We start from the raw sequence: 23,033 nt of genomic DNA, 5'->3' as shown, positions 1-23,033 counted from the left end.
TTAACACCACGTAACAAAGTCGCGACATCTACCCAATCGAAACAACCAATCGTCTGCAAACTCGATCTCCTCGATCGTTCCTCGTTCAGAACACGAGATTCTTCGATGAAAGAAAACTTCTTGTTCCCTATTCGCTTCGGGAGGAATCGGCCGTTTATCCAATTAAAATTATTACCAACTTCGAACAAAGTGGGCAAGACGTATCGGTGTGAGACGAGCCTAAGATCGTTGGCGGTGGCCAACGAGTTACGTGCCTCGGTCGCGTGATCCCGGCCCATGCTTGGGTCACGTTTTCGTTCGTGTTTCCCATCAAAGCGGGATAGCACATCCCGCTAGGAGGCACGTTAATTTCGAGGTGAATGGGGCGATGGGATTTCGGAACGATCCGAAATCTCTCGGGGCAACTGAAACTTTGGCAACACTTGGCCAGAATTGTGGAATAATAAATATTTGAAAAATATTTATTGGGAAAATTTATTTAAATTTTGGTTAGGGATCATTGTTAATTCTGAATTAATTTTATTTATATTTGTGTTTCGTTCTCTCTCGTTTAGTGTCTTTTTTTTTTCTTTCTTTTAAATTGCCTCGAATAATATTTATAGGGGAAAAATATTTATTTCGAGCTAGGGATTTCTTCTTTGTTCTTTACATTGCTTCGAATAATTGTTTGTGAAAATAAGAGGGGATAAGAGGGGAGGAGGAGGGGGGAAGAGAAGAGGGAATTCTAAATTAATTTTCACGTTTCTTAAGTTTCGGTTTTAAAATTTAATCTAGAAATTCCGCTCGAGTGGGCTAGTTTTACAAATTTTCCGAGGCTTTGGAAGTTTTTGAATTTTTTATAGCACGAGTTGGAGAGAGTTGAGGAGGCGCTGAATGATTCATGAATTTCGAAAGATAAATACGAAAATACTCGATTGTTTCCCTTTTCGAAACGCCAATTTTTCGATCGAGAAAAGAACTCGTCCCTTCGTTTCCCTCGATTTCTTCGTCTCGAGGATTCAATCTCTCCGCTCGATCTTCCCGACAAGAAACAAAGAAACTCGAAAGAAAATTCGATCGAAAAAAAAAAAAAAAAAGAAACGAATAAATAAATTTCATCTCGTCCCTTCAGAATTTCAATTTTCCAATTTTTCCTCCCTATTTTCCAGAAAAGAAAATAGGGAGAAAAAAAGAAGAAAGTATCATCGATATTTGCCCGTACATCGTCTCTCTCTCTCTCTCTCTCTCTCTCCTGATCTAAAAAACATATTCCCAACGAATCGAATTAAAATGTAAATTTTAGATTCTCGGGGCGCGCGCGACGATTTATTAATTCCGCCATGAAAATAGCACGGAAAAGGAAGAATCCTTTTCCTCGTTTCCACCAAATTTTATTTATCGTTCCACTGCTTCATACTCGTCGATAAAAGCGTCTCGATTACCAACACGATTATTTGTAGCCCAGCGAATCAAAAGCCTTATCGAGGGGGGAGGAGGAGGATATATGGACTTTTGGAGAAGAATGGCGCCTCGTTGATCTTTCCAAGGGAGAAATTATCGACGTAGGTATTCACAACGAATTTCGTAGAGGAAGGGAAAGCCTTCTTCTCTTTCTCCAAAATGTAATAACACGTGTGCCCCGACAGAGGAAACATAATTCGAAAGTTCAACAATTTATCTGATGCGCTCACCTTTTCGAATATCTTTTTGAATTTTTGACTTATACTCCCCCCTCGAAATCTCCTCGAGAATATTTTCTACGAACACTTTGTAAAATCACAATTTAATTTCGAACAACTGCTGCTCGACCAAGCCACCATTTCTTCTTCTTCCAGGATTAAGTAATTCGTGATTAAAAAAACTCGAGTACAAATATCACGTTTTTAAAGAAATAAACGGATCTCCATTCTCCTGTATTATCGATCTTAGTTAACAAGGTTAATCTCATCAAATCACTTTAAAACGATCGCTTCGTTCTCCAATTTCGATAAATATATCACGGCACGATTCGAAGGAGAGATCGAAACATATTATTAAGGAGATGCACGAGCCACTTCATCAGGCGAGGAGGAGGGACTATTGGTCCAGAGGAACTTTTCGTCGCTGTTGTCGCGATTAATTAAATTTCGGCCGATTAATGGGCGACGAGGAACAATGGGGCTCGGTGTCACGGTTGATAGATTCGAGGCGGCTGGTTCTGGAAACTGAAACCGGGGAAAGAGGGTGGAATTTAGTCTGCTGGTCGAAACGAGGGATTGTTCTCGAAAGAATCGTTCGATTTGTCAAATTTTGGAGGAAATTTTGGGGAATAAGAATTAAAGACGATCGTTGGAAGGAAAGGAGGAGTTGGAAGAAAAATGAGCGTAATTCGTGGAAATACTTTCAAGTGGGAAATTTGACGATGCTCGATAAATAACAATGCTGGTTAAGAGTGCTCTAATTAATTCGCCACCTTTGCTTTTCTCGATTTGTATGAGCTTTAGGAGCCCTCCCCTCCTCCCTTCCCAGATAAACGCAGACAAAAATAGATCGAGACGAAGTGATTAAAAAGAAAGGAAAATATTCTGTGAAAAAGCAGCTTCGAAAGATAAAAAAAGATACGTGAAATGTATTTTCTTGCGACGAAACTCGATCTCGTGATTATGTTATTTACGAGAAGATAAATTGCAATGGAAAAAATTAGATGAAAATTACAAAAAAAATAACAGGAATTAAATTACACTTAAAAAAAAAAGGAACTGATGACAATATTGGTGAAAATTACACGTAAAAAAAAAAAAAAAAAAAAAAAGGAATTGATGGCAATATTGGTGATTTTTTAATTAGTGAAAATTACACGTAAAAAAAAAAAAGGAATTGATGACAGTATTGGTGATTTTTTTAATTAGTAAAAATTACACGTAAAAAAAAAAAGGAATTGATGGCAATATTGGTGAAAATTGCACGTAAAAAAAAAAAAAAAAGGAATTGATGACAATATTGGTGATTTTTTATTTAGTGAAAATTACAAGTAAAAAAAAAAAAGGAATTAATGACAGTATTGGTGATTTCTTAATTAGTGAAAATTACACGTAAAAAAAAGAAATAATTGATAATAATTGGTGATTTATTTTAATCAGAAATTAGAATTTATTTATTTTTTTTTCTTTCTATATTTGGAGCGGAATTTTCGTCACGTTTGGAATTTTTAGTAGAGCGGTAAGTCAGTCTTTAACAGTCGTAGTAGGAAATCGATACGAGGTTTTAGACCCTCGAGGAAATTCGGCGTGTTAGCGAACTTTCATCTACGGATGAACGTGGGACAGAAATCGTTACTCCTAGGGGAATGAAAAGGCGCGAAGCGAGCCTTGTTTTCAACGTTCCTTCAACAATTCCATAGAAACATAAATTTCTTCTCAACGAGATCTTCCTGCGAATCAAAATTTTAATTCCTCCGAATAAAATAAAATGGACCGATGAATATATTTACGAAAAACTTGAAAAAGAGATTCTTCTTATTTTCCCAACAATTATGCAGAAATTTTTTCTTTTTTTTTTTTTCTAATAAAAGTTTTAACGTTTCTAACAAGTACGAGAAAAGCTAGGCTAATAAATCACGGAAAGAAACATCGTTGTTCACGGGTGTAATAAATACTCCATCCCCCCCCCCCCCCCCTAAAATTCTACGTAATGCACAACCGTGTCGAGTCGAACCCTTCGTTCTTCCGTGATCGAGCGACTGTAATCAACGAAAATATGATTCATTCATGGTTAGGCGCATTCGTCATCGTGACTGCCTAAAAAGGAAGGGGAGAGAAATGTTGAAACGAGATGGAGATTATCTTTGATAATGGAGACGTAGAAATTTATTCTTTAAAGACAATTTGGAACGTTTTTGGTAAACTAAAAATTCTTGAGCTTTATAATTAACAAGAATGTCGCAATATCTTGATAAATTTTCTAAAAAGGAAGGGGAGAGAAATGTTGAAACGAGATGGAGATTATCTTTGATAATGGAGACGTACAAATTTATTCTTTAGAGACAATTTGGAACGTTTTTGGTAAGCTAAAAATTCTTGAGCTTTATAAGAATGTTGCAATATCTTGATAAATTTTCTAAAAAGGAAGGGGAGAGAAATGTTGAAACGAGATGGAGATTATCTTTGATAATGGAGACGTAGAAATTTATTCTTTAAAGACAATTTGGAACGTTTTTGGTAAGCTAGAAATTCTTGAGCTTTATAAGAATGTTGCAATATCTTGATAAATTTTCTTAACTATGCGAGCGATATTTCATATATGTGATATATAATAAATACAATTATGCATTGTACATCAAATACACAGAGATTGATGAGGTCCATTCCCGTCCAAAAAATTAAAAATTTATTCGCTCTCAGAGAAATTATTGCTTTGCAAAAAGGACTATATGGATCTAAAAATAAAATATAGATTAACGTGCACTACCACTTTGTATCAATATTTTGCATCTTCATCCTCAATGAAAATGAAAAATAATTGATAGATAAAAAAAGAAAATCTACGCAGCATGCACTTAATTATAAATATTAATTGAAAGTAATCCATCTAAGCAAATTAATTTTCTAATTCTGCCTATATTCTCTCTAAGTTGTACAACTCTATTTATTAGAAGAAGAAAAAAATGTGTTTCTTATGTCAGAGATATGGATAGCTATCGAGAATCAAGGATTTGATGATGAAGAATGTGACAACAACAAAGTGAGAGAAGGTTAAGATAAAGAATATGAGGAACAGGATGACATTTACAAGAGTGATTATATCGTATATCTTGACATTTAATATTTGTTGTCGAGATCCTACCTATCAATAATCTAAATATTTTTTTTTTTTTCAAATCTATTTCCTGCCTATGTAAAAATCTAGATCCAATAAGAATATTCCCTCCGTTTTATTTCGTTGAAAAGTTCCTGAAACAAACGAAACAAAATAATTAGTAAAATTCAATAAGGAACAATTAGCTTGTAAAATCCAAACTCCTTTGTACGTCTCGTTTTTCTCTTTCATCTTCTTCGATTCACGATCTGCAACAAACTCGATAATAGGATTAATAATTAAAAAATAATTTACATCTAAAAAAAAAAAATCAATTATCAAAATATTGTTAACTCATGATCCTTCACGTTTCACAAAATCTTTTGAAAATTAAAAATTTCATAATTTCGTAATTATAATATAAATTTAAGCAATTTTATAATAATTGAAAATTTTTTTTAATAGTATTTTGGGTAAAAAAAATGCTCTACTTACAAGGGGATGCTGAAAAAATAAAGAAATGGTAGCCAAAAGGATTACCAAAATGTCCACTGTCAACTGTGATTCCTTCTTTTCTCTTTCGCAACGTTAATATATATTAAATTTACGAAAGAAACCGCGAAGAGTGCTTCAATTTACTTGCAATACAATTATTAATCGAAAAATAATGAAAAATGGAAAATTTTCGAATTTACGTAACACTAATAAATATTTAAATTTATGCACTCGTATTTTAATATACCCGATTTTAATGGCTGTAACCAATGCAGCCATATCAGGCTGTACCGTTGTACAACCACCTTTATGCAGCTCTTGTAACTGCATTACGTGATCCAGCAACATTTTCCACATTCATCGCGGAAGAATATTGGGCGACTATTTACGCAACGCTGCTACTTCGAACAAACGCGGTCATTTATTTGCGCAACATTATTAATTGAAACAATATTAATTACGTTATTATGAAAAAAAAATTATATTCAATTCTTTAAAATTGAAAGCAATCACTTTGCAACTCGAACGAAAATTTATTTATCGCGACACCGATTCAAAAATCGCGATTCGACCGTGATTATGGGCCCGCATGCATCGGCCAGACGATACAAAAACACATACTACTAGCATTGCTAAAACGAGCACAGTGACGAGTAGTAGTAACAATGACTTCCCATTCTTTGGACCCAAACAAGATCCAAAAAATGAGAAGCCATTCGTTGCAGCCCTCTTCGTGACAGTTTGTCGGGCCTCTTCGGTCTTCCTCCTTCGGGCGCGATGCCCGCTGAAACTTAAATCTAGGCTCGAGATTCGTCGCTCGGCGAATCGAGAAAAAAAGGGAAAGAAAAAAAAAATTGAATCGCGGAATCTCGAGCGCGAAATTCGAAAAGTCGATAGACGAAGCCAGAGAAGGGAGACACGCTTCGCTCGTTCCAGCTTCATCCTCCACTTTTCGAATTATATTTCCTGAAACAGGTTGCCACGCGAAAACGCGCCTACCCGAATAGAGACAGTGTGACAACCTGCCCGGCCCTACCTACTTATAATCAACACACACATACCAGAAATATGCTACCTAACCTGCCTAACCCTATATTTAAAAATTGGCAAAACAGGCATACCAACACACTCGTTCCAACGATTTACACGCATAACACTCGGGCGCAAGAAGCCTACACTAGGGAAAGCGTCCCGGGACGCCTCCGACACCCGAGCTTGGCACGCTGCATTCACACTCTAACTTTACGTACCATTTTTCCTGAAATCGATCGACGATGGCTAGCGACCATTGCGTGAATCGCGATAAAATCGCTTGTGCGCGTCCCAATTTTAATTTTGAATATTCATAATTGATGAAACATATGTATTTTCTACGAAAAATGATTTTACTAAATAGAGATAATAGGAATTTTGATATCGTTATTATAATTTGAGATAATAGGATTAATAATGTTATTACTTGCAATTTAATAGTGGATTTAATATCGTTATTATGCAGATTCTTGTGATTCGATAATTGTGAATTAAATGATAATCGTAACGACGCAATTCCACAGCCTAATCACACACACACATAATGTGGAAAATACGTCGCGCACGATACGCTAACGCATCGTCGATCGCTGAGAAATTGTTAGAAACTTATGAACTAGGCTCGTCATGCTCATCACCTTTCTCTCACTCAAGTAGCACCTGGGCACGTGAGTGAGATCCTGGTAATGAACATGGAAGGGGTTAAATCTGAAAATCCTGAGCTAAAAAAATATTATTATAACATTACATTTTACATTAACGGGCTAATGGACTTTGATTTTCTATATTCTCGTTTTATTTGAAGTCATTTTAATGACTCTATTTTATTTCCAATGTAATAAAATATTGAATTCTAATATACATACTACATAAAGAATTACTAATCAAAAGAAAATGCATCTATTGAAAAAGAGATTAAGTTACAATGCAATAAAGTAATTGATTCAAATTTAAATATTAATGAAAATACCCTCAGGCGATTCCTTCATCAAAGCATATTTTCGAAAACACAACAAAATTATTCAAAACTTGTAGCTTTGATATCAAAATCTACCTGTCGCGAAGTATCTTCTTGCATTAAAATTACATTCTTGTTATTTTAAAAATAAAGTAACTAAATCATTTAAGACATCATAATCAAAAATTATTTCTCATATTATTAGAATAATATTAATATTAAAAACGCGATATGCAAGAAGATCTAGCCTGATCTAATAAATAAAATACAGAAAATGTTACTACTCATGGGTATAAATACTCATGGTCACTGTGCTCGTGCAAAATTCTACGTATACAACCAGTCACCCGTGTCGATTCGGATCTTTCATCCTACGACATGATTGAGTGATTGGAGGAACCAAAATGCATGCGACTCACCATTAGATGCGAGGAATCTGTGTTGTCATCGATACTGCAGTGAACCATAAAAAAGCATATTGAAGTCATCTGATGGCAAGATCTATATAAGAATATATAAAATATAGCGTAATTTAAAATTCAATATATATATTGATTATTTAAAAAAATTCAAATAAAAAAGAAAAAAAAATTAATGGGAAATATATAAAGATATTTACCTCTTCGCGTGATGAATGATCACCTTATGATCTTGAGAGAAGCACTGACTCTATTTTGTATCGAGAACTATTGACGCGTTCGTTTAAATTATATTGGACTTTAATAACTTAAAAAACACTGACTTTAATTTCACATATAATTGTAATGTAATGTAATGTAATTAAATTAGAAGAGTTGTGCTCTAAAGAAAATGATACATATTACTACGGAACAAACACTGATTCTATCGACTGCATTGCACGCAGTCACAAAAATTCTTTGAAAATAAAATTGTATTAATAGGGAAGAGATGTGATAAAAAAGACGAAAAATATCATTTCGATATTTTACTTTTTTCTATCGAGCATTTGTCCTAGAAATGTTTCGAATTGATTATTAATTTTTCAGAAATAAAGAAATAGTACGAAAAAGTATGAATTACTTAACAACAATCGCTAATAATGAAAATAGAACAAATATATATGATATATATATAAAATATCAAACTTTACCGTGTCTTCTTTATCGTGAAAAAGGATATGGCGTCCATATTGGAATTTTTCCCGCCTTCGAAATTCAGCAATTTAACAATCGGCTAATAATCTGTACAAAAAATCGAAATATAAAAAAAAAAAATTATAAAATGTATAAATTTAATCAATTATATAAAATAAAACAATAATCAAGCTAAAATTTCACTTTATAAAATCACAGTATGAATTATTCGTATCTCTAACCTTCAAATAAACGAATAAAAAAAAAGAATAATTTAACTGTCAAAAGATTTTCAATACACATAAATAAACACGTATAAGCACATATATTGAAGTAAAAATAATAAAGAACAACCACGGAAGTAAATTTTATGTAAAAAAAAGATCACATTCCTCGAAGAAAAATGACACGTCTTAGCACCACAATTACCGACACTACAATGACGCCCAACGTCGCGATTTCGATTATCGAAATAGAAATTAGAGAACGAGTATGTTCGATAAATCGAATATATAACATGAATATATCAATCAAATATATATTAACCAATCATATTAAAATTAAACAATAATCAAGCTGAAATCATTTTAAAAAATTATTTGAATTTTGAATATAAATTTTAGAAAAGTTTAAATAATATCAAATTTTAAAAAATCATGCATCATTGTTTCTAACTCTCGAATAGACGAATAAAGAAAACAAATACTTTAGCTCTTAAAGAATTTTCAATTATATCAATAAACATATTAATTGATTATATTAATGATAAAGAATGATTATGGAACTAAATTTTTATATAAAAGATAAATTACGTATCTCAAGGAAAAGAGACACGTCTCGACAATACAATAATCGACACTACAATGACACGTTGCACCACGAGTTCGATTATCGAAATAAATATTAGAAATATGGTTGACCACGAACCGAGTCGAAACGAAAACAAAACGAAATTTTTTTGAAAAATTTTATAATAAAAATATATGTATGATTCCTTGATCATAATATAGATGAAAAAAAAGAAAGATATATACAAACAATATAGCTAAACTTGGAAACAAAATATGCATGTGTTAAATTAAAATAATTTGACGAAATAAAATTTATTACGACTGTTACATATTTGTTTCAATACGAATAAAAAAACAATAAAAAAGCTATTCTAAATATGTCTATCTTTGTGAAAAGAAATAACACGTTATCTGATATATGAAAAAATCGTTGGCAATAAATTATCATGGGGTGTGCATGCAAAAATCATAACTTCGAAATCATTAAACGTTAATCTGGACAAATAAAAAATAAAATCATAAAAATAAATATATAAAATAAAAAATTATAATTAAATAAAGCAATAATTAAACTGAAATCATGATCAAAAAGGTTATAATATAATACGAGCTAGCGGTAACCTCAATCGTCGTATAGATGGTCGAAGAAAAGATAGTAAAGAAATTCGAAAGATAATAAATAATTTTATTATCACAATATATTTGTCACAATGGATTATATTAAACGAACAGTAAACTATATATTTATTAACAAAACACAAACAGAATTACTGCGTTATAGGAATCACGAACCGGCGATACGTCCCTTCACGTTTCTTAATTTTCGACCGAAGAATGACGCCATGCACGTCTAGACACCATACGGTCGTCTAGAAGCTTTCTAATTGGCTAGAGCAACTAGTTCTTTATTTATTTAACCGCGCGAAAATTAAAGAATTGTATATCACACTTTTAATTATAAATTTCTATATTAAAAAAACTCGATTAAAAATATAATAAGAATATAATAAAAACTGATTATTAAAATTATATATAAATTATATATAAACAATTTAAAAAAATATAATAATAAATATAGTAATATTTATAAAATTTTATGATATTTAAATAATACTTTTCTATATTACTTACAAATTGAAAGATAATGTAATATTAAAATGCTAATGTGAATAACTATAATATAAAATAATTATAATAAAATACAAATCTAATTTACTAATTTACTAAAATTAAAGTGAAGCTTGTACATTACGTTGACAACTATATCCTATATGATGTGAAAAGGAAAGATAAACTTAATCTATCTTAATCTATCTCCTTTTATGACTAACGAATTTAATCTATCTTAATTTATGTCTAAGCACAACATCCTATTTTAGATTTCCAAAATTTAAAGAGAACTTTTGAAAGTAGACTATAATATTTTAAATTTAATATATAGTTAAATATAATTTTTTCTCTCGATTGATTCTAAAATCTATCTATTTTATCGATCAGGGAATTCATTATACAAACAAATTGGTCATTTGCGTTATTTTGATCAATGAAACACATCTTTCTTATATAAATAAAATCGAAAAAAAGGTTCGAGAGAAAGACGACTTTGTCGTCTTCGATATCACAATCGAAAGAAGAATCGTTTTATCGTTTTAAAATCCAACTTTTTTACGAAAAAAGGAAGAAAAACCATTGATCCAATAAAAGAAATTATTGTAATAGATATTGTTACAGAACATATTCTACTAATCTAAAATCTACAACCTATCTGAAACAAATAAATTCTTACATCCTTAAAAATACCAGATCAGAATTATCGAGACTACCCAGCACATTTCGACCTATCTAAAACCTAACCTCACTATCTGGAATCGCCATCTCCTCTCGGAGGTCGTCTCGATTGCATCTCCGTAATAATTTTTTCCAAGCGGAAATGGGCAACGATAGAAACGGCAAAACGATAAAAAAGAAAAGAAGAGGCACGATAAGGATTGAATCTCGCCGGTAAATCGGAATATCGTGTAAGCGTGAAACGGTGGCGTTTCTCCTCGGACGAAGAAGCCAGGAGCCTAATTAAAAATGCTTCCGTCACGAGGCAGCCCGAGACAAAAGGAACTTATGAATTACGCGGAGAATTCTTCAGCGGCCGCTCGTTTCTCGACCACGGGATAAAAAGGCCACGAGGAGTGGGGGTGGAGAAAAAAAAGGGAGAAAAGAAACTTTGTAGCTTTGGTTTTGAATGGTTACGTTGTCGTGAACGAGCAAACGAGAATCTTTGGTTCGATGGAAATTAGATTTTTTTTTTTTTTCTCGCTTTTCGTCTTTCGAGTTGAGGAAAAAACGTACATATTTTATATTTTGTTCAAGAGAGTAATTATATTTTTGATCGATTAATTCATTTTTTGATTCATTTGGAAGTATCCTGTATCAGTTTATATAGATATTAGAGAACCAATTAATTGTTAAGTTATCGAATAATAATTTTATAAGTAATTTGAGCTTTGAGATAGAGAATTATGTTTCTATGACTTGATTTTCGATAAAAATTGATAATAAATTAAAATGAAATAGAGGAATAGTCTACTTTGAATATGTATTATCGAGTGATTAATTGATTATTAGATTACCAAAAAAAGTCAAAGAAAAATATACGTTGATTAATTTTTCAGGAAATAGAATTAGAATTCTAATTTTTTATTCTAATATCTTAAATATCTTTGAATAAATTACAAAATATGGCACCAAAGCGTTGTGTATATTCAAATCAGGGTGGTTCATATCTTCTGCATAAGCTTCTTTAAATTAATAATACTTTCACGAGTGTTTAGAATGCATTTCCCCAAGTTGAAACTCATAAAAAAATTACTCGATGATATACGATACGAAATAATGAAGTTTTAATAGTTTCAGATACTACTTTTTTAATAGTATTATTTAATATTCATAGACGCGCTTTAATATTCAACAGACGCGCATCCTGTCAAATTTCTTCCGTTTTTATCATTATTTTTTTAACAATTGGAACAAAGTTTAAAATCCTAAATATATACACAAATAATTTTCCCTTATTAAAATATCCTATTTCATTAAAACTATATAAAACTATATAAAATTTAATACAAAGTAATATATACAATTTAATTTAATAATCATAATTTTGGATATATATTTGATATCAATAATAAATTTAATCATTCTTAATTTAATAATCATAATTATTAAAATTTTATTACATAATCTATATAAATACAAACTACATATAGAACAATTATTATCTCTTTTTTCTTCATCATACTTTATCCATCTGAGTCATCCTGTATTACATTCATTAAAATTTTCTATGCTAAATATTCGAATATTCCAATATTACACTCCTTATTCCATTTCCCATCTAATTGGCACAATTGGTCAAAAAATACAAATAGATTATCCATTTACATTTACAAAAAAAAAATAGCAGAAAGAATTTTTATATTTTAACTCTATCGTACAAAGAATGTATCAATTGCAAAGATGGAGTTAAAAATTGTTGCTATTTATGTCACGTTTATTACCGTGATCCTGTGATCCATATATAAACTGTCTCCATTACACGGATTCGTCGATTAATCACTGTCAGCCCGCGTCAAAGTCATTTCTAATCACTGGATGTCATCTTCGTCGCACACTCAGAGAGAAACTGACACGATATCGACCCCGTACGGATTTACCTACTAACCTAAATAATTTCAAATATGCCTAAATCCGAAGGATTTGTTTGCCGCAACATCACTGGATGGAATGGAGCTTCTCCCTCCGTTTCGTTCTTCGAAGGAATTCGGATATTCCTTGTTATTTGGAATTCCAACAAAATTGCATATTTCTTCTCTGTGATGACACTTAGTTTCAATCAAAACATTTCTATCAGAAATTCTACTCCATTTAGATCATAGATTTATTACCTCAATGTGCTCTTCCTATTTTCTGAATTTTCTTGTTATTATCCTCGTGTAAACGTGTATGCATCCGCGCTCGTTTCTGTAAAAAAAATTTTTGCAGAAAATAATTCAAATGATTTGATCGATGCAGAAAGTAGAAAAGTGTGATTATTCGTAACTCACCTCGAACTCTTGCCACACGTTGATTGGATATTAAGCCTTGTGCGCCATCTTTTCTTTGAAATTGTTGAAAACACAATTTAATTCTCGCCTATTCATCCTATCATCATTTTAAATTCATAGCGTTGGCCCGCTTGTCTCGCGCGAAAACTCCATCCTCCTCGACGATTCCGACTCCAGCTCGAGCCATTTATGAATTTAATCCCGTCAACATCGATAAAACTTGAAAAACTGGAAAGTTTCGGGAGCGTGCGATGAAAATGGAAAAAAAAAAAAAACTCGAGTCGGTCGATGCTCGAGCAGCGACGGTTAAACGCCGCTTCCGCACGTTTCAATTAAACGGCCATCAACACCGAAAATTCGCAAAATCTGGTGAAAAAAAAAAATTGGTCGCGTATCAACTGGTCGATTTGATCGGCCGTTAATTGGCCGATTTGTGAATTAAGCCCTGGGATAACGAAGGATAACGATTCGATCTCGGGCACGATAACAGGTTTGAAATGATAAAATGGATCGAATCGAGATATCGGACAAGCCTCTATGATCCTCGAAATCCTCGAGACCTTATCGAATTAAGGGTTCCGTTAATGAGGATGGAATCCATCGTTATCCAATTTGCGATGGTTAGGCCATCTAGATCATCGTATCTAGATGACGTCGTAATCGACAACGATAATATCAACGATAAATTTCGAATCGGTTTTGCGTGAGAATTTTTGGAAGTCGTTCGATCGATGAAAATTCAGAACTGGACTCGTGTCTTTTTTTTTTCTCCGGGAATCGAGTTGTGTTTGTCACACTCGTTATTCGTAATTATGATTCCGCAAACTCTTTGAGAAGAGCGGGGAGGAACAACGAGTTCGTTTAATTAATGAACGTTGAACGAACGTTGAGACGAGTTACCATGCGAGTTAAATTATACCTCGATCACGAGCATCGTTATAAAACAAAAAAAAAAAAAAAAAAAAATTGCACAACCGCGTGTATTAAATCAATTTTAATTATTATGAATCCGCGCATATTGCGCGCGATGAAAATTTAAATATCTAATTTTGCGCCATTAAAGCAACGCGTTAACGCGGTGACAAACACGTCCCCAGTGGGGACAGTGAACGATTTGCATTTGCGAAAATGAAATTGTTATGGGTCCGCGAAACGCGAAACGGTGAAAGTGGTATCGTTAATGGGGCGAAATTCACGAACGAGAGAATCCTCTGAACATGGATGGAAAATATTTCTATATTCGATATAAAAGGTATCGAAAAATTTAAGAATTGACTATTCGAGGCTGAAAGATAAATTTTTGTAAAGAAGCGCGAGAAGAAATTAACGATTTTGTCAAATTACTTACTCGAGAAGTACTGGAGGAGACCATGCCATTTCATTCACTTTTTGATTCATCCCGATATCTCAATCGGTTGCCGAGATATAAGCGCTCAAAGTGTCCATAGTGCTTAAAATTGTAGCAGAGATTACGCACGAGTCCAGTGATCGATATTTCTTTTTGGAATTGCATACGTTTTCCTTCTGGAATCGCCTCTGCCATTTGTCTGGAATTTGAGATAAGTACGAGTAAGCGAGCGAGGCGCGTAAGATAATAAACGATTAAAAATTACCTTTTCTTTACACGATGATATCTCGGGAACCGGAAGTCGTAGCATAACGAATGAAAAGGCATTATAAAGAGGAAGGTTTAACGCTTCTAATGGTCTTTCATTTATCAACCGGAAGTCATTTTTCTCGGAATTATAGCGATTCAAATTTTTCCTAATTCCGATAGGATTTAAAATTTAAGGTAATTCAAATTTAAGGTAAACGATTAAAAATTACTTTCTCTTTATACGATGATATCTCGGGAACCGGAAGTCGTAGCGAGACAAATGAGAAAGCGTTTTAAAGGGGAAGATTTCGCGCTTCTAATGGTCTTTTATTTATTAACCGGAAGTCGTTATCTTCGAAGTTACAACGGTTGAAATTTTTCCTAATTTTAATCGAATTTAATCGAGTTTCTCAAGCTAAATTTTACCTTTACGACGAACATGTTCGTTTCTAAAAGAATATTCCACAGTATCTCGAATTACGAAATATTCACGGTATGAAACAAGAGTCTAATTAATCTCGTTTCTACAAAAACGACTGCTATTTTCAACTCAACGTCCTTTGTCAGCAATTAACTTCCTTCAAAAAAATTCTCCTACCTTCCGTACGGTATCTAATCGTTCGTTCATGCACAACGTACACGACACACATGTTCGCACGACACACACGGCGAATAACAAGCGTTTAATTAATCTCGAACGATAACGAGCGCTACTTTTAATTCAACGTGCTTTGTTCGAATGGAAAGGAAGCATGATCGTTGTCTCGATGAATAATACACCCATTACGAATCCATTGTGAAACTGGTCGCCGTTTAATAATGCCGCGTCGAAGACGCGTTTCAGTATCAATAGCTCGTGTCCCTGGAAAATATAATCGATCGATTAATTTTTAATATGCAATCGCAATAGATCTTCCGACATATACGATTAATTAAGGATCGATGGACTCGAGTATCGATTCTTAAACGCAATATCGAGAGTTCAAGAACCCAATCGGTTTGATTTCTTTGAATTCAATTTATTTCGCGAGATGAATTATTTTTTATTATCATACCCTCGATGAAAATATTCTAATTTCTTTTAATCCTTATTAATTCTACACCGATATTATAAACAGCAATTCTAAAATCGCTCGAAACAATTAATTAAACGTCGCGTGCCGGCCATCAAAAGATGGAAATTTCGTTTGCAACAAGAAACAACGTCTCGTCTAGGGGATGTCTGCATGAAAGGTGGGGAAGGATCGTAAATCACGTCGTTCACGGGCCTGAGAGCTGGACACGTGTCGTATCTTGAGCCGGGGAGAACTTTATCATACGGTTGCCATATATTCGATACGAGATGCAAATCTGAGTCAGGAAATTCAGATAAAAGGGACGGCACGTGAATAGAATTTCGATTATGCTGGACGACGATTCGAATTCTATGGATGGATGCAGAAAAGTCGTATACTATATTGCGCGTCATGAAAATCAAAAAAGATTTCTCTCCTTCTCCCTGTCCTTTCTGTATTTCAATAATTTTCTTTCTATTATCGATTATATCGTGAAGAAAATTTTGTTCGAATATTTTTGTATTGATTAATAATTATCGAGATTGGAACCAATTTCTTTTCTTCACTGTTAGAAAATAATACTTTTGAAATTCTTAATACTACTTATAATAAGAATAAAATTTTTAACAACCTCGAAGATAATATTTTTTAAAATTCAAAAATAAATTTTATTTTTTAAATCTTGTCTCTTCTAAATCTCAAATTATACAGGCAACTTTTTTCGATTATTAGAAAATAACATTAAATTTGAAGCAATTACAAGCAATTATTATTATTCATTGTTATAATACTTGCAAAGATGTATCTGTACCAGAGATAAGCAAAATTTTAATTTCGATAATTTATTCAAAGCATCGAATAATCGCAAATAAATAATGTCTAAGTTATCCGAAGAGCGGATCAATTATAATAATTGTCAATAAATAAAACATTGCATAACTTTATTCGAGATTTTTAACTAGTTACTTTTTAATGCCAAAAAATTCCGATACATATTTAATAAGGATGATGGGGAAAATTTAATAGTCGAAATTACTTTCATAAAGTTACTTCGATAATTTATTCAAAACGGTTCAAAATGTAATAATTAATCGCAATAATTGCAATGCGAGACTATACGAAAAGCTATAACATCTATGAATAAATGTTATTTAACCATTTTAATAAAAGCAGAGTTGGGATTTTTAACTAGTTACTTTTTCAACGGGCCAATACCGAAAATCAATTCTGATTCACATATTTACGTAACACCGACGAACAAAATTTACTAGTCGAAATTGCGAATATAGTTACTTCCATACGTGACTTCGATAATTTATCGTTCGAAACATAATAATAATCGGAAATAATTGCAATATCAAACTTATATTAAAAATTTATAATAATTACCAATAAATATTATTTAAGCATTAACTTTATTCGAGATTTTCAACTAGTTACTTACTAGTTCTAGTTACTTTTTTTACAACGGACATTTCTGGCACACGCTTGGTAAGAATCGAGCGATTAGCCGCTCGATAAACAGTAGTAACGAGCGTTTCTGGTCGGGCAGACGCCGCCTCTCTCACGTGCAGTGATCGATACCGGCAATTGGTCGGACGGAAAGGATGGCGGCAAGCCATATGGAACGCGTGCTATCGCCGCGAATTTATCAGCGGCCGGCCATTTGTTATGTTTATACGGCGAGAGGCGAAATTAATCGTTCCAATTGAGCCACGATCGGCCATGATTCGAAATTCTCGAATCGAATCCGCGATAATTCGCTGTGTACATTGCCGCGCTCGAGTTTACTTTCGCGCGTCCACGTGTTTGTCCACGAAATAGAAATAGAAATCCGTGCACGGATTTGCTTCTATCTTCTCTCTCTCTCTCTCTCTCTATCCACCATGAAAAACCTGCGAAACGTGAAATTGAAAATCTTTTCTTTTTTCCTTTCTTCCTTTTTGTTTCCCAGAAAGGAGGAGAGGGGTTCTTTTAGGAAGATTTCTCATCTGGTAAATGATGAGGATGATGGATGGATTGAATTACCAAGTACCAAGGTGGAGTGGTTAAGACGAATGGAATTGAATCACGTGGAAGACAATTGTTAGTTATAAACTTGGATATACCATCGTACGGTAAAAGAATTTTAAATGGAATAATCGAGAATCGCATTGAAAAGTGGAAAGTTACGAATCGAAGCAAATGACGAAAAAAAAATCTCAATTTTTGATTCATCGTGAATGATCTTTTCTTTGCTCGAAGTAATCAAAGAATCATCCTTTTAATTTTTCTAGCCGAACGTTCTCCAATTCCTTCGTATTACAATGACAATTTATTTATTTAAACAATGAGAAAATAATATTTCAAGCAATTGCAATCATTTCCACGTGTTTTCACAATGATAGTCATTCGCTCGTATAAAAAGAATATCACGAAGAACGAATGAACTTTCCAATTCACAATAACAAGAGGCATAAATTAGATTCGTAATAATAAATGGAACCAAGCCTTAAAACTTATTCGTCGCGCGCGAGTCGAGAAAGCAACACAGCAATTTCACACGCAGTGCACAGTGAGAAGGAGTGAGGCATTGAAGAGAGACGGGGAGAAAATAAGACGGTGTCATTCGTGTCACCGTTTTTATGCATAAAAATGACGACGGTTAACACTCGACCGCGTTTAAATATCCGCCACATTTGCATTCTTCGTGGAACACGGCCTACGTAATATAACCGACAAAATAAATATTAACGAGTCGTATACCGCGTATAAAACTCTTTCCAATGTTTTTTCACCGACTAATATTTATAATTTAAATCGCAGAATCTGATAAAAATAGAAATAAAAATAGAATCATCTCCGAATATATCTCATTTTCTATATAAATTTTTAACTCCTTTCTCTACATCCGCTTGCTTTAAATTTATGAAAAACACTTTGTAATCTTTATACCCTCGATGATTCTACGAAAACGCGCAAGATTAATTAAGAGAGAAAAAAAAAAAAAAAAAAAGAAAGAAAGAAAAATTATTCCTTCGATAAAAATCTCGTAACCTGATTTCAAATATCTTTCAACGCGTCTCTCACACACGTATCTCGAACTTTTCTTCGATGTACAGGAGCGGGAAAGATTTCCAAGGAGGAGGGGAGAGGTTAAGTGTTTTCCGGAGACGCGGAGATCGAGAACATCCGCTACTATGTTTCCGCATCGGGGCGAAAAAAACGCGGAGAGGCCATTCGTTGCCCGAGAAAACTAGGGAAAGTTCGTGATTTAAGGATAGTTTGAAAATTTTTCGCCCCTCCTCCTTCCTCCAGCCTGGTTTTAACACAGGCTGTCCTAAAAATCTTAAAAATAAGTATTTGAGAATTTGGTATAATTCATTCCTTCCCGAGTATTCTAACGAAAAAAAAAAGATGGGTAGATTTGCCACGGTAGCGTTGGGTATGTACCGTCCGCTGAGCTTGAACAAATAATTGAGGCAAGCGTTGCCGAACAATTATTGAAAATCGAGTTATACATAAGCGGCGAATAATCTAATTAATTTGAACAAACAGTCGAAGCGAGGTGAACGATTATTGGAATGATTATTTTGAATTACGAACACCAAATGGACTAATTAGTTGTTTGTTAGAGGTGCATACCCAACACTAGCGTCGAAGAGTCTACGTGTTTATTATGTATATTCGTTAATGATGTACAAAGATAAAAAGAAACAGGTTTCATTTTAAATCACGATCAAAGGATAATAATTCAATTTCCAAAATTTTTAAATTTCCCTGAAAAATCCATTTCTCGAAAAAAGGAGAAGAGAAAAAAAAATTGTTTGATACGAAGCAACACAGTTTCGCTTACCCAACGGTTAGCCCATTCCCGATGTTTTTTTCACTTGCCCGGCATTTTGCGCGGCATACTTCGGACAATCAGCATTGTTATTCCAAATAATGCTCCCGGTTCTGGTGTTCTTTTGTGCGGGGGTGGTTGGTAAATGGCGTGCGGGTAGGTCGCATCGTTTTCCCTTGTCATTCTTCCATCCGCCAGTCTTTTATCGCTCGTTGAAAAGGGGCCAAGAGGCAGCGAAAAAAAAAAAAAGAAAAGAAAAGAGCAACAGTGCCGAGCCGAGTGCAAGCATTCGAGGGGAAAAATTGTGCCGGGGATATATTTCCTATCTATATAAGTGGGAACAGGAAGGACTTCCTCCTTCATCTCTGACTAACTGAATAAATATCCTTTATCTAACTTAATGCAATTCTATTTTCTGTTTGTGTGATTTCGAATTTTTTCTTGATAAGTGGAGAAATTGAAAAAAAAGAAGATAAAAGTAATCTAGAATATTGGTTTGGATACATACATTTTGATTTGATATATTTGAGAGTTGGAATATTAAGAGATGAATTTACATTTTTATAGATCAATTAGATTAAATTATTCGATTACGATTGAAGAAATATCTTTGTTAATCGATATTAAAATATTATTTTTAATATTATTGGAATATTTTTTATTAATAAATTTGATAGAATTCAGTTTGCATTGTTACGAGTATTCCTCTCTTCCTTTTTATCTAATAATCTCAAATTTGCCGTGTCTTGGATAAGCTTCCGTTTAGTAAGCTTTCTTCTAATTGCACTTATGCATTAAGCTTTCTGCACGAGTCGAGTATGCTTTGAAAACATACTTGCTTAGTTCTAGCTAAATGACGTTATTACAACGAGGAGAAGTTTTGATTTTATAACAGGAGATTAAAAAATAAATTAAAGATAAACCACGCGAAAATTAATTATTCGCATAATTTTACATCAATTTCTTATATTTTTATTCATACTCCCGTTGATTATAATGCAATTGTAATTACAATTATCTTAGTAAATGCAACAAGAATTATTATGAAATTAATTCAATAATTTGATTTTATTAATTCAACTGTATATTATGTAAATATTTATACAAATTTCTATTGATCAAATGTTTCATTTTACCCATTTTCTTGTGAATAACCAAAGGGAAAAAGTGAATTGTATTCATATCTGTTTGGAACAGCTGACAAACTAGTATTACTAATATATTGCAGCAAAAAAATACAAGGGGAGAAATATTGTTTTTATTTTCCTCTATTTTTAAATTCAACTTGGAAAAAAAAACAATTCAACAGAATTATGAAATAATTCAAAAAATTTTTTATCTAACGAAGTATACAATAATAATAATAAGAAGAAGAAGAAGAAGAAGATAAGACTAATTTCAGGGAAACAGAATTTCAATAATAAAATGAGATAGGATTGAAAAAAATTTCAACCTCAAAGATCGAAAAAATTTTATCGCGATAAAAACAATAGAACATAAATCACAGATTGACGATACCTCAATCACATTTTTATGACACATACGGGACACATTGCGATCGATGTTTGGATAAAAATGTGACAAGAATATTTAAGCTAAAGACAATAACCGTATTTTGACGTACTCGCACATATATATCCATATATTACATAAAAATTTAATAATTCTCGATTCATTTCCGATATACGATAAAAGAAACATAACATACAACCTATAATTTGTAACTTAACCAACTTGATCAAACTTGATAATTTAACTTGTAACTTATCAACTAATATCATTGATTGATAAATCATAATATGATTGCAAGAGGACTTTGATATATACAAGAAAATTACAACTTCATAATTCAATTAACTTAGTATTCGTAACTTATTGATTAACTAATATTATTAATTGATAAATCATTTCATTTAAATACATATCTAACCTAACCTCCAATTTATTATCAATTAATCAATATCGTTAAATTATTATACAAGAAAATTGTATCATCCAAATATTATATCTATTGCGATATGAATTCAACGATTCTTGTTATATTTCCGGTTCATAGGGATGAAAAAGGGGTGAAAGTATTCGAATAAATATTTCGGTAAAGTGCAGGGAACGAATCGTTTGCAACGATTTCAAAGTGTGGAAATGGAAGAACGAGATTCCTTCTCTTTCAGGACGAAAATGCACACACGGATCGATGCTTTCGGCCGTGCAGTTAAAACAGAACCGACACGGGGTTGGGGTTTGCCAGGGTTACAATTTAAACGCAAATGTAAACGGCCGGTTTGCTGGGGTGGAGGCGTGCAACAACGTTCATGGCTGGCAGAAATCGATTGTTGCCGTGTCAGTGGCCCATAGTCGTAGCAAGACGGAGAATAATGGAATCTGGGATTAATCGTTGGAGAAGGATCGCTTTTTCGTCTATTTTGCTTTCCAACCTATATTCCTATTTCTCTTATATTCGAAATATGTTCTTTTGTACATGCAATTGACGATACTTTTGATTTTATCGTATGAAGATGCAAGCAGATTGATCTAATAATGGATATAACAAAGTATCTAGACTGTGATCTAATATTTATAAGAAATATTAATCAGAATTATAATAAAGAAAATAGATTGTTATATAAGATGATTATACACTAATAAGTTCTTACCGAGGATAAGGAAATCCTAACCTATCTATCTATTGACATATCTTTTTCTATTGGAGACTATGTTCTTAAAGACTTAACCTAATCTAATCTATCTAATCTATTAAGCTACTTATCGACTAAAGATTTTAAAAGAATTTGTTTTCTTTCGTATTCTTACTTACTTGAGATTATATCCCACGTAGAACCATATTTAATTTCAAACAATTTTATATATAGAAGAAACATATTGAAAGATTCAAAATATTTAATTCTATAGATACACTACCACTCAAAGATCGACTTATCGATATGGCAGGTTTTTTTTACTCGACATATACAAATATTGTGTTATGTTTATATTAAACTTAATAGGATTGTCAGATGATTACCGTTTAAAAATTTTGGATGGTTTGTACATACGAGCGATATTTATCGAATGAAATACTTGTATTATCACGTGTCACGAGGTTTAAATAAAAGAAACGTGCTTCAAAGTCCCTCTTGCGGAATTCATGTCAAATTAAGAATTTGAATTTTTCTTATTTGACGAATATATGACATATTATATTAAGAACATATTAAATTAAGAAAGATTTAAATTTTATCTTCTCTGAGGTGAGTTAGGAAAATATAATCTGCTTTTTTTTCTATATTTCCTATATTATTAATAATTAATAATAAATAAGATTAAATAAGAAAATAATTT

The 23,033-nt window shown here is 32.6% G+C and overlaps 2 protein-coding genes and 2 long non-coding RNA genes across 4 annotated transcripts in view; 2 read left to right on the top strand and 2 right to left on the bottom strand.

Moving 5' to 3' along the window:
- wmd (serine-threonine kinase receptor-associated protein wmd) overlaps positions 1-8,781 on the bottom strand; it is a 54,564-nt gene extending 45,783 nt beyond the window's left edge. Inside the window, exons 1-4 of the mRNA XM_003691036.4 lie at positions 8,574-8,781; positions 8,349-8,439; positions 7,857-8,209; positions 7,657-7,738 (exon numbers count right to left, since the gene is read on the bottom strand). The gene's annotated coding sequence lies outside the window, so the exon portion shown is untranslated. The remainder of the gene's footprint in view (positions 1-7,656; positions 7,739-7,856; positions 8,210-8,348; positions 8,440-8,573) is intronic.
- LOC100863282 (uncharacterized) overlaps positions 1-23,033 on the top strand; it is a 77,346-nt gene that overhangs the window by 39,900 nt on the left and 14,413 nt on the right. The gene's annotated exons all lie outside the window — the stretch shown is intronic.
- LOC147658620 (uncharacterized) lies at positions 12,404-13,567 on the bottom strand. Its single transcript, XR_015294403.1, has 3 exons — positions 13,220-13,567; positions 13,061-13,136; positions 12,404-12,986 (listed from the first exon to the last, which is right to left on the bottom strand). It is a non-coding gene; the product is annotated as an uncharacterized LOC147658620 (long non-coding RNA).
- On the top strand, positions 21,169-22,324 carry LOC147658619 (uncharacterized). Its single transcript, XR_015294371.1, has 2 exons — positions 21,169-21,789; positions 21,866-22,324. It is a non-coding gene; the product is annotated as an uncharacterized LOC147658619 (long non-coding RNA).

The sequence above is a fragment of the Apis florea genome, unplaced genomic scaffold (genome assembly GCF_048593485.1).
Source record: "Apis florea isolate Af1SG1 unplaced genomic scaffold, ASM4859348v1 contig_1914_pilon, whole genome shotgun sequence".
In the NCBI taxonomy this organism is placed as follows: Eukaryota; Metazoa; Arthropoda; class Insecta; order Hymenoptera; family Apidae; genus Apis; species Apis florea.
This window is presented reverse-complemented; position numbering and strand designations above follow the sequence as displayed.